Below are 13,824 nucleotides of genomic sequence, written 5' to 3'. Positions count from 1 at the left end.
AGAAATAAATACCATCTCCTCACTCCCCTGTAAATAGACAGAGTATTCCTGAGCACTTAACATATCAGAAAATCCACTAACTATACAAGTGTCGTTTGATAAAGCTGGTTTCATAACTTTGCAGAGTTTTGCTGCCTTTGGGAGATTTAACACTAGATGGCATTCCACACCACAGAATGTGTAATGAAGTGTAAGCAAACTACAGTACATCACAGCAGTCATTTAAAAAGCTTAAATCAACAGAGCTACACTTTTGTACTCGTTCCTTCTCTTCTTTTTAAAAGATACTTCTGTTTGTCATGTGTGGCTGAATGGTACAGAGGAAATATTATAGTAGAAAATCCAATAGGTCAATCTCTGAAAAACATCCTTGGAGAATGAATGTCATAAAATATTCATAGGTATATGTCTCTCTACAGCTTACCACTAAATGAATTCAATCTGGGTTGGAACCCCTCCCCTACGAGGACAGGCTGAGAGAGCTGGGGCTGTTCAGCCTGGAAAAGAGAAGGCTCCAGGAGATCTGCAAGCAGCCTTTCAGTATCTAAAGGGAATGTAAGAAAGAAGGGGACAGACTCCTTAACAGGTCTGCTGTGATAGGACAATGGGAAATGGTTTCAAACTAGAGGAGGGGAGAGTTACGCTGGATATAATGAAGAAGTTTTTTTTTATAAGTGTGGTGAGGCACTGGAACACATTGCCCAGTGAGGTGGTGGTGTCCCATCCCTGCAGACACCCAAGGTCAGGGAATGGGGCTCTGAGCAATGATGGAGCTGTGGGTGCCTTTGCTCACTGCAGGGGAGTAAGATTGGATGATGTTTAGGGGTCCTTTCAACTCAAATGATTCTAAGATTTTAAGGTATATTAAGCATCTATTACATTAGCTGATGCAATATAAAATATTATATAAAACATATAAAACATTGTTTTAACTCACAATTTATAGTACTGAACATAACTACCGAATTTGGAACTCAAAATTGATCGCAACACTGTGACTCCTTCATACTAAAAATTATTAAGCCCTTAAGTTGAGCTGCAATCTCTAGATTTACTTTTTTCATAAATATGGAAAGATTACTTACAGAAAAAAATAAATCAGAAAAGCTCAAAAGCTAAGCATGCATTATTTTCAAGTGATGCTTCAGTTAGTTCATATAACACAAATACTCATAAACTCACTATAGGTAAAGCCTGCAAGTATAATATCACATACATTATAAACACATGCATTTTGGCACTCTCAGTAAGTTCTGTCACTTTAGAGAATAGAAAACACACCAGAAATAATTTGTACATCATTTAAATGCACCAGATGTATCATAATAGATACACAGTGATTCCTCTTACCCAGTAATTAAGTGTTGATACCTCCTTAACTTACTGGTCTTTTCTCTTTTTTACTTCCTTTCTTCATGGAGGAGCTGAGATTTCAGCCCCCAAAATGCAACTGTATTCCAGATGCTGTGGCTGTGTACTGCAAACATAACTTTTAATTGTAACATTTTCAAATCACAGTGGTTCTTATAATCACAGTGAATGCTTTACTGCTCAGGGTTGGAGTTTTCTAGGCTACCAGTACAGGTCCCTAGTAAATGTATTTTTAGATCTGTAAATAATACCTAGGATTCACCTAGGTATTGTATTTGTGATGCAAGCTTGCAAAAAAAAAACAAAAACAAAAACAAAACCTAAAAAAACCTTAAATTAGATCTGTATTTCATATGCTCTGTAATAGTTTGGAATCATTAGAGCAGGAATCTGGCAGGTAGAATACTTTTAAGCTATCCTTATGTCTGATGCATAAATCCTATACAGGACACTCACTGAGTAAGAACTGACTACGTACTTCTTTTAAAATCTACCCTGAAGAATAAAAGAGGCCCTCCTTTCCAAATGGAAGATCTCATAGGGAAACAATTTGGTCAATCAGTGGAAAGTAATCCTTACAGACACCTTATATAAAAGAAAGGAAACGAGTGTTGGGACACACTACAAAATGTTATTTTTTCAGTAGAAAATAAATAAATGTTAGAACTCAATTTCATCTAAACTGAGACCAAAACCTACAATGTTTTAAATACCACTGTAATTGCAAGTCAGAGAAGTTACATGGTTGCCATGGCTGCCTTCAAATGCCTTTATATGCTTTCTCTTTTTCATATTTTAATCTCACCTCTGAACTCTGAATTTATCTGTTACTGCTGTATCAGCCATCTTTTCTTTAGATTGCTTAATCTTCTACAGGGTAAGGCCAGATAGTCATGCATAATAAATCTCACTGTTCAGTATTTCAATTCAACATTTTATTCTTTCCTATCTTTGTTTTTGACATGTACTTTAACACCTAGCTCCATATGCGATACAAAAATAACTGTGGTTAAACAGTTAAAGCTGTATTCATTTTCTTAACTTAGATTTTCTTCTTTCTGCGTAGATGCTAAGTCTAGAATAATAATCTAGCAGTACAACATATTTTTATCCACTAACACAGGCAAAAAAAGCCCATGGTGTTCAAAGCACAGTTAGGCTAACTAACGTACTAACCACATCTATTTTGGTATCACATCTTACTGTATCACTCAAGGAGGACAAACAGTCAAAAATAACTTTCCCTCAAACACAATAATCAGGCTTGTATTTGATGTTGAAATTACAGGTGGTTTTGCATTGCAAACAACTTTGTGGCAGTCTGAAAATACAGGCTTTTTTCACCCTCAATACACACATGCTGATTTATGTTGTCATTTTGGTAGAAGGAAGTTTCCTATGTATTTAAAACAAGACAACCCTTATTAAAACATAATGAGACTCTGAAATTACAAAGTAGAATCTGGGATAACATCATCTAAAGATAACCTTACACTCCTGTCATAATTCTGTGGCTATAACCAGTGTAAATCGCTTGAGTTCTGCTATTTTAGAGAAACATGCTGCAATGTACTGCCCATCAATGGGATTCAGTTTCCAACACAATTATATCCTTGTTCAGACAGATCAGTATATACTTTTTTTCCTGTAAAATGAAAGCCAAAATGGAAGTTTGAAGTCTGATCAGCTACTTCATGAGTATCTGATGCTTGGAAGGTTAGTAATGGAAGGGCAACATTTACTGTGGGGCTGCCACAGTATTATGGTGCATTCACCATATTTTATATAGAAATTACTTTTCATTTGTAGCTTTATGCCGTAAGATTGATTATAAGAAAAAAAAATATACATATGATGAATATAAGGGAGTTCTGTCTCTAATCTTAGCATCCAGATACACATGCTTACATAAACTGACATTGATCGATCAGTTCGGGAAGTCTTCATTTTACTTATTTTATCCTAGTTACTGAACATGTTAAATGTGCAGCACTGTGACAGTATCAATGAAATCCACAGATGCAAAGATTCAGACATAATACTGTAGTCCTGGATTAGTGACATACATCTGTACTGCAAGGAGAGCACTCTAGACTCTGAGGATAACTTCTGCTAACTATTCTAAAGCTACTGTAGTGTCAATTGCGCGGTACAAAAATACATGCAAACTGTAAACAGTTAACAGTTTAGAAAGATCAGGAAATCAGTTATGACCAGCCAAAAAAACTCTTTCAAACACTATTGAATCTATTTATTACCTACTTTACCATTTCAAACGCAGATTTTCAGCCTCCTGTTAGCAATTAAATGCACAATTATATGGTGAGATTTCTTGAAGAAGTCAGAAGTTTCCATTTAGGACAGAAAATTATGTAGCTAAGCTTCCTGAAGTGCTGATTAACCAGCAAGTTTGCATCAGTTTATGCATTTTTAAAATATCACTGTTTAATGTCAGAGTCTAAGTATGAATTAAGCTATTGTAAATTATGCTCCTTGATGCAGTATGGAGAATAGCTAATACAATACTTTTTCCTTTAAAACATAGTTGTAAAACAAAAACAAAACAAAACAAAAAAACAACAGTACTGTCACCTGGTCTCTTACTGCAACAGTACTGCAATCACAGTACTGCACTACTACTGTACTTGTAGCAACAAAAGCTCTATAGACTTGGCAACATAAAAGCAGAATTTTGTAGCATCCAAATTAGGTGCTATCATTACCTTTGCATCCTTAACTAAATTCTAGGTAGCCAAAGAGCTGGTAGATTTATCCTGACAACACTGATTTCAGTCTTTCATTGTAAAGGGTGCATTTCTCTTTAACATTCAAAGTGTATAAAGCAGAAGCTGGAGCACTGATCACAGTGCAGAAGTAATTAATGAGAAGATAAAAGGAGGCAATGTACCTGACTGGACAAGAAATCTGTCCTCAGTGGTAGAACACTTTTCACTGAGTGAATTCTAGATACCCCAAACAGACATTATGGCCTCAAATTACATGAGAGGAGATTCAGGTTGGCTGTTAGGAACAATTTCTTCTCCAAAAGAGTGGTCAGGCACTGGAAGGGGCTGCCCAGGGAGGTGGTTGAGTCACCGACCCTGGAGGTGCTGAAGAACCACGTAGATGCATACTGAGGGACATCATTCAGTGGGGAAATATTGGTGGTAGGTTGGAATGGATGATCTTGCGGGACATTTCCAGCTCTGGGGATTCTATGATTCTCTGACACACGTGAAGCCTTTTCTTTTGTTTGCAAAGCAAACTCTTTTGCAAAATAAACCCTGCTTGCAAAATGTTACGGAACCAGAAAACAAGACTGGGGTGAAAATATTTTCAACAGGAATCTGCATGAACAAATGAACAATTGGCATTTGGATAGTACAGGACTATGGAGAAAATGAGTTTCTGAAAAGTATTTTGCTAATCTCATTCCAGCAATGCTGCTGTCCTGGAGATGTTGTCCAGATCAAAGCTTCTCAAACACATGACATCAGTTCAAGCTTCTTACTATGCTGAAGCTTCTTACTATCCTACGCTGAACACTGCAGTTGTAATTTCTTCTCCATCATATCTGAATTTATCTTACTCTTCAGAGGAAGTAAGCTAGAGCAGACAACGACTACCACTTGAGTATAGTTCATGCAGCTATAGAATTATTAAGTATTTGCTTTTAGTATGTTTCACTTTAACTTTACAAATTGTGTTCTCTATTTCTGCACTCATTGCACAGTACATACATAAAACACATTATATTTTTCCACTAAAGAATTACTTGTTCTCATTCCTTTTCCTAAAATAAATTCAAGTTAAAGTACATTATTATGGATGTCTAGAAAAGAAGAACACGTAGATCTAGAACTTTCAAGTGTTATTTTCCTATTTAGGTTATTCATTATAACTTAAAAAGGTTTCATTCTGGAATTTGCTGAATTATATCACTATGGCAACATTAGAGAAGTTGGTAGAATTTTTGGAAAGCTTCATTATCCAGACTTTTTGCAGTATGACAAGCAAGCAGTTCAGTTCCGCGACTCATTGTTGCTTACCACCAAGAATGAGAGATTAAAATAACTATGCAAGGCACTCTGCTGGACACCACGGATATTCACATGCTGAAAACTGGCCTACCAACAAACTAGAAATCAAAGTTAGAACACTCAAGACTGCAGTGAGCAAGCTGCCAGTATCTTTTTCTCTTTTTCAAAACAAATGTCAGTAAATTCCCTTAGTTTAGAACAACATGCAATGGCAGAAGAGGGAAACATGAAGTGCTGAGATGTTGTAAACTTACAAACCAGCACCGTCAAAACTGGAAGTCCAACAAGATTTTATCACCAGAGAAAGTCAGTCAGATTGGATATTACTTGATCACAAATTGAATTTACTGACAACAGTGGGATTTTCATTCTGCATAGCAAACATTTGCTAGTAACTTTCTTTTAAAGTTTAAATAAATGAGAGCCACTCATTCAGGAAGAAAGAGATCTCTAAGTGCCAAAAAAGTCCTGTATCACCGTATCCTCAACAAAATACAGTTGAATATGTTTAAATATCTAATACCAGATGGACAGATTACTTAGACATATGTCCACTATACCAGGCTTGACTGAACAGCGTATGCCACAAGGACATATCTTGCGTTCTAATGCACATGTAAGTAGTGAGACATTTTGGTGTTTTTTGTTTTTTTTTTTTTTTCAAGTTAATATTTTAAAGGATGTTTCTGAAACAGTGGAGCAAGGGCGAAGATCAGATCATTAGTTAGATTAGTCTTTGGCACTCTCATTACTTACATTTAAAAACCGTTCCCTCTGTATAACTTAAAGAATAAAAGGCAGGACTATGGATAAATAAAGGTATCAGGGAGATTTAGAAATGGAATCCAATTAAAGTCCTGCCAGATCCAAGCAACTGTAGACCTCATTTAAAATTCATATGTTTAAAACCACAGAATGTAAACTTCCAGTTGTACTGAAAGCCATGACATCCAATAGCTATTGGGACTCAAAGGAGGCTGTAAATCTCCACTCTTACGTGCACATTTTAGAAGCTGGCACAGCTACCTTGCATACTGCCTTTCCTTTCTATACTTTGGGAAACTGGAACCACAGTTTTGCACTTTCTGTACTGAACTTTCACTATACTTAGTCATCAGTGAAGGCTGTCACTATACACTCTCTTTTTGCATAGCTCCATGCCAAAAGGCAGAACTATTTATGAACCTTTGTAGAAGCAGAGGTTAAACAGGGATACCAAGAGGAATTGAAGGTGGCTTAGAATTCAGAATCTTAAGCAGAACTCTTTGGGCAGGATGGTAGACATACCATGTTAGTCCTAGACTATCATACCCAGCAAAATAACATGAGCTGTGATGGACTCAATTCAATTTCTTTTATTTTCTTTTCCAAATAAAAGACTAATTTGAAAAAGATCCTGTTCTCTAATTCCCTTTATGTTTTCCATTACTAAAAATTCTCTTTAAGGTCTTTCCAAGAAGAGAATTTTTTTTTTTTCATGTCTCTTTTTGAAGAATCACCAAGATAACACATTTGCTTATCTGTCAATGTGGAAAAAAGTCCCTGGAATACCTTCTATGATGGTATTGCAGCTATGATGATGTAGTGATAAAGGAAGAATTATTTGATCTAACTGTTACCTCACTAGATGATCTGATATAGTTGGAAAAAAATAAAACTAGTAAGATTTCACATAGTACAGACATGTGTGATGGACTATTTTTCTGATATGGACCTCCTTCTACTACACCCAAATTCTAGTTTTCCCCCAGTCATAAATAGTTGCATTTAATACTTATTATATGTAAAAATATATACAATATATGAACATAGATTTTTAATAGATATTTTGGTAGAAATTTCTTGTAGGTTCATTATTTGTTTAGTATCTTTCAAGAAGTTGCTTGGACATTTCCTGCTAGAGCTTACTTTTGCCCAAAGGTACACTGACAAAGTGAAAGGCTATGTAATGTACCAGAAGTGCAAACTTGGTGAATACTTTCAGTCTTAATTGTTTCTTTGGTGAACTGCATTCATTCATACTCTGTCTCTGGCCAGGTTAAGAGGTAAAGACTAGGTGTCAAAGCTGCAAATGTAAATAAAATTCTATATGGGTGCAGTAACACAATTGTAGAATTTCTAACTTAAATAACATTGTATTTCCTGGTAAGAATTTAATTCTTTAAAATATGATTAATAGAACAATATACATTTTATTAGGATGTTGCTTTTAGATAGCCTAGTGACAGAGGGAAAACATGCTCAACAAACAGAAAATACTAAAATATAAAGTCAACTTGGTATGTAACGCTAACTAAAATCAGATGTACCTCGCTGTTAATTTTCCCTTCATAAAACAGAAATTACTTATCCTCATCTTCAGTTTATTACTCATTACTATACAATGCTTGTTAATACAAGTAATAAAACTCTACAAGATTCTACAAGAATATTTTATTGATGCATGGTTGTGTGTGGGAATCAATTCTACTGGTTAACAGCATGATCTATCAGGGTTTTATGATAGGAAAATATTTGGCTTAAAAAGCAAAGTGTACTCATGAGTGTTTGCAGCTTAACTATATTTAATGTTATATTCTCCTAAGGATCTCATTATTAGCCACGTTATGATTTGCTGAATTCTAAATTTAATTGGAATTTGGAAGATCGATGCAATACTTGCACACCAATTGTAACTTTAACTCTTTTTCACAATGTTCTTTTTTAGGTTCCTCATGCCTTTAGCATTAGGCAGCCAGTTCAAGAACCCAAACAGCAAAGTAAATGAGAAACAATAAATGGTTTGAGTTGGATATATTAGCTTTTAACTGGAAAAAAAGCCACCAGGAAAGTACAAATGAACATTTTTTGTTCATTTGAACTTTTGACAATTTTTGAACTTTTGACAAACAAACATGCTAAAGTGAAATATCTAAATAACTGGGAAAACAAAATTCTGTGGCTGGAATTCTTAGAACAGCATAAGCTGCAGCTGTTTCTGTTTTCCTCCATTCTGCACAAACTGCCTTGCTAATCTTTCATGCTACTTCTATCTAGAGAAGAATTTTCATGGGTGTAAAGGACATACACACAAGAATCAAAATCAGAATGAAGAATGTACAGGCAGCGTAAACAGATTTCTTCATTTTTCTGCCCAATACATTTCACTAAGCTACAAACTGAAATGTTGTTTTGAGCCTTAGAGAGAGTTCTTTATTCCATTTGTGCTTGAGAAAAAGAGCTGTTAATTGGATTCAAACTATTGCTCTTCTCAAATGAATAAAAACACTCTTCTCCATTCTTCCTGTCCTGTTTAATCAGTTTTCCTTCTTGCTATGGTGACACTAACATAATCTCCTAATTCACATATGCTGTATGATCTGGCTCATAATGTACAACATTTATTTTGATATAATTATATATGCAACACAAACCTAAATGCTAGAAATACTTTGCATTTTAACTCTCACTTATCTCTTCTGATAAGTTGAATCCTTCTGATCAGTTGAATCCTCTTAGAAATTGAGATGATATTACTCGTATATTTCAGACTGCAACAAAATACTTTCTGCCAATTTTTTTTTAATTATTATTTATTTTTTTTAAAGTAGAATGCCTGTTTATTACTGTAACTGCAGGTACAGGAAAATGCCTAAGCTTAGTATGCATAATATAAAAAAAGTTTAAAACACCCATGTATTAAAAATAAAAGCAGTTAAACCAGCAATCTAATTTTGGATTTAGAAAGGGACGTTAGATAGTCTGATGTCCTATTTTGTCCTATAAAACAGTGGGATACCTTTAGAAAATGAGCTGGAGATCAAAAACTTTTCTAGAAGGTTTGGTATAGATGTTCCTGGAATTAAATCAATGATAATCATTAACTTTAATTAAAAAAAGAAATCCTGTAAGTTCAGGATAGTCATTATTGACTATATTTCAAGAAAGAATATCATGTGACTGAAAAGGATATTTTAACACAGAGGTAGAATTAAGTTCCTTTTTCTTTATCTGATCATGTCTGCCACATGCAAGGAAAGGCCAACAGGCAGTGGATTACTGTCACAGCCCTGAAGCCTTCAGTAGCTCAAAGAGAGATTCCAGTAATCCTTTACTCGTAGCAGAGATGATCCTTCAGTGTTGGTCATAGGAACATTCATTATGCAGCACATATTGAATAAAGAGGTTTGGGGTGAGATAATTATGCAGGGAGGGGAAAGTTTGTGAATTATTTAATGCTTGTGGTACTACTTCTCTTACTAAATAACTGCACAGCTAAACACGCTGTATCTTTTGCACAGGAAGGTTATTTGGAAATGAAGTAACACTCAAAGGGAATGCTTAAATCAGTCTAAAGAACTCAGGAGCTTTAGTCACTTGATTGGCCTATACTGTAGTATTCATTAACATCCAGATCCAACTGGGGCTGTTCAACATTTTGCTAAAGCTTTCCTGCTAATAAACAAATAAACCATATCAATGTTAGTTTGGATATTCCCAAAATCCTGCAGTATAATAAAAATACCCACTGAATGATCTTTGACAAAGATTCATTAATGTAAGTCTGGAAAGTTCTGAGAATGTCTCAATGTGCTTCTGCAGGCAAAATCTCAGAATGTAAGACCTTTTCCATATGGTGCTATGACTTAGATGGCAAAAGAGTTTTTTAAAAATTTGACTTAAGCAAGCCCTGACTCAGTTTTCCTCTTTTGTTTTTTTAAGCTTCCACTTAAAAGATTAATAACCAGAAAACAGCACTAAATTAGGTGCCTATGTAACAATACTAGAGCCAAAGAACAATGCTCCAACTTGAAAGCATGTTGCACATCTTTTTGTTACTTCTTTATTCTTGTCATTTATGTGCACTCCCAAACATTATTTTCTGTGAATTGCTGCTCCCTGTAAAACTACAAAAAAATAAAAAATAAAAGAAATGGTCACATTCTACTTTCTTAAGGTCATACTATAAATTGTCACTCATGTTACCATGGAAACAGAGTGGATTTCATCATTATAATGCATGCAGCGATAATTGTTCTTATTTTAGTCCACGGATAGGTAGTTAATGGTGCCAGCTGCAGTTAGCACAGACACAGATTCTTGTCATCTAAGCACAAAACTGCTGTCGGCTCTCACTGTGAGCTCCCCTAACCATCAGCAATTCATAGGGGAACATTTGGGCAGAAAGAAGAGCTGTTAACAGGCCTTAGTTCTGTGTCTGAAATAGATTTCCCTGCAGGAATTATGTTTTCATACGAAAAAGAAATAAGCTACAGCAGAGTTCTTGACACTGTCCAGTCAGGTCTCTGCAGAAAAACTGGTCTCCATGTGGCAGCTTATAGTATTTACATTCTATTGAAAAAAGGTTCAGCTGCTATCCTGCTTGCAATACAATTTTACAATACAATGTACAGCTAGATATTATGAGGCTGCAGCTAACCTCACAGTTCTCTATGCAACTGCACCCTTTAACCTTAGATCAACAGGCATTAAGTAAATGAAAATACTGCAGTTCTGTGAATTTAGAGCCACTACATGTACGCTCAAATTTATGCTTATTTAAAATACACAAGTAGTTACTAATACATAACAAAATCATAAACGAAAGCAATATAGGATAAGGGATAACATATGGTATGGGATGATCTAGAGTTATCCAATCCCTACTTAAAAAAAGTTGCATCAGTTTTAAAATGTACAGATCCTAATATAAGCAGTAATGCACTGTGGGGCCATTAACAACAGGTAGGGAACATTGGATTTGGATGCCATCCTTCCTAAGGTACAAATACACATACTGGTATTTTTCTTTTATATCGAACTTGAGTTTTCCCTAAATTTAGAAAGCGTAGTATACTTTTGGTTCCTTTGGATATGTATTTCAAAGTGTTACAAACTGGTTGGGTTTAACAGGGACCTCAGGAAGATGTCATCCATTCCCTCAAGCAGAGCCAACTTGAGCAGGTTGCCCAAGATCATGTCTAGACCACATTTCAATGGTATCTTCATAGATTCCACAGCTTCTCCAGCCAGTGCTTAGTCACCACCACAATAAAATAAAATAAAATAAAATAAAATAAAATAAAATAAAATAAAATAAAACAACACCAAAAAAACAACACCAAAAAAACAACACCAAAAAAACAACACCAAAAAAACAACACCAAAAAAACAACACCAAAAAAACAACACCAAAAAAACAGGCCACAATTTCCTTACATTCAGAGGAAAGCTCCCATGCTTCACTTTGTGCCCGCTACCTTTTGTCAGCAGGCAAATCAAAGTAATATTTTTGACCATATAAGTGGCCAGACAGTGGGATAGGAACACCTTACTGAGGGTGCGACAGATGATTTGAACAGGTTGCCCAGGAAGGTTGTGGAATCTCAATTTATGGATATACTGCAAAGTCTTCTGGCCATAATCCTGCTCAGTAAGCTCTAGGTGACCCTGCTTGAGCAGAGCAGCTTGACAAGGTGATCTTCAATGGTACTTTCATACCTCAATCACCTATTCTGCACAAATATGGGCTAAGCATCACGTGAAACAGAAGCAAGCCAAAGCCTACTAGAATCAGGTGTCCAATGTTGTGAGATAAACATATTTTTCATAATAAATGTCACTTAATGGCAATTAATTCCCTGAACTGGCCATTATAATTTTCAAGATTATTTGAAGAACAGAAACCACATGTTGCAGGTCTTGGCACTGGACCAACTTCTACTTCAGTAATGATCCACAAAACTGCTGAGCAACACATGAAGTGCTCTTTCTTACTGTACGTTTAATGCTGAAAAACATGAAAACTTCCGTTATTACTTTCACTAAGATTTGGCTTGGACTACAAAAGATTGGTTATTCTCAGTCCATGTTAATTTGGTTATAACTAATGATAGTTATGTGGAATATTATCTCGTCCTTGTAAGAGATGCAGCTAATGTGTAACTTAAATATTAATGAGCTTATTTTTTATAAGGATAACTGCAAAGCTTAATGTAAATTATTACTCAAGGAGACAATTATTTTTCCTAAACTTAAGGTACTTCAGATCAATAGGTTTAGAGGTTAACTATAAAGCACAATTTTCTGTACTTAGTCTTCCTTGCTCAACACGATAACATAAATCATACAGGATTTTATTTCCCTCTGACATATCCCTGTGCAACTTAGTTCTGAAAAAATTTCCTAGAAATCAACAATTTTGTATTAAAAGCATTTGGATTTTCTTGACAATTTTCCCAATTTAGAACTTACAAAAATGCTTCAATAAATTAGAACAGTTTCAACAAAAGCAGATATTTCTGTTATGCAAGGCATTCTGAAAACTGAATTATGGCTAGAATTACACTTGGGAATGTCTGTTTAGAGATCCCATCTGTGAACACAGCAAATTATAACAGACAAAGTATTGATGGTGGTATAATTTTTGAATGCCAATAATGACAATAAATGTTGCTCAACAGGTAACACACAGCAGTCACCAACTTATACAGTTCTTTCATTGATCACTCGCCCTCAGATCCCAGGAATTGTAATGTATGTATTCATAGCCACCAGGTTTTACACAGCATCTCCCTGCATGCCTCCAATTATTGAAGTTTTCCCAACTCCTTTGGGATTCCTGACTCTGTACATATGTACCCTACTTATTTTGTATTTAGGTCACATCAACTATGCACACACAGCAGCACCAAAGAGGTCACCATATGTCCAAGAATGCCAGATATATTCGTTATACACGTGCGTTCTGAAATGTATTTAAAACAAATGAGCGCATACATATTTATTTGTTCACAAATATAGTAAATCACAATTGTAATTTTAACAATACATCAGCTGCCTTGTGCAAACATTGTTTGGGGGGAAACATTAGGTTTACTGCATAAACGCTCCATAGTGCATATACATAGATAACTTCCTTGTACATCTCAGGCAAATATGACAGTTGTACATTTTCTGAATGCTTTCCAGGTGGACAACCAGACTGGAAAGTTTCTGCTGCAGTCCTATAGGCTATATTTGGTAATAACTCATTTCCCAGCAAGTATATATAAAACTATGCCAAACTCACCCATTTGAAAAGAACTCAGTAAAAGGAAAACTGAGAGGGTTCTGTGCAAACGCTGCTTGATGCACAAAGCTGGCAATGACTGCACTATGATCCTTGTTCTTCTGACCCCGGCACACTTGCCCACAACCTGGCTCATCTGCTTAGGCAGGCACAGAGCTGGGACCTGGAACAGAAACAAAATACGATCAGTGAGGTGGTTTTGGCTTGTTTTATTCTTACAAATATACACTGTGAGCAAGCACAGGTAAAATGAACACACTGTAGAAGGAAGAATAATTTAGACATATTTCAGCAATCAGTTTGACTTCCACAGTACTTTGTTATAGTATCTGTTAAATACTATATGTTCTGTCATAATTCTAG

At 35.4% G+C, this 13,824-nt stretch overlaps 1 long non-coding RNA gene across 2 annotated transcripts in view; it reads right to left on the bottom strand.

Moving 5' to 3' along the window:
- LOC146543465 (uncharacterized) overlaps positions 1-13,824 on the bottom strand; it is a 177,871-nt gene that overhangs the window by 39,356 nt on the left and 124,691 nt on the right. For both annotated transcript variants that reach the window (XR_014886037.1, XR_014886036.1), the window contains exon 3: positions 13,462-13,624. This is a non-coding gene — a long non-coding RNA (uncharacterized LOC146543465). The remainder of the gene's footprint in view (positions 1-13,461; positions 13,625-13,824) is intronic.

Source organism: Meleagris gallopavo, chromosome 13 (assembly GCF_905368555.1).
Source record: "Meleagris gallopavo chromosome 13, MGAL_WU_HG_1.1, whole genome shotgun sequence".
Taxonomy (NCBI): Eukaryota; Metazoa; Chordata; class Aves; order Galliformes; family Phasianidae; genus Meleagris; species Meleagris gallopavo.
The sequence above is the reverse complement of the archived record's forward strand: the minus strand, read 5'-3'. Positions and strand labels throughout refer to the sequence as shown.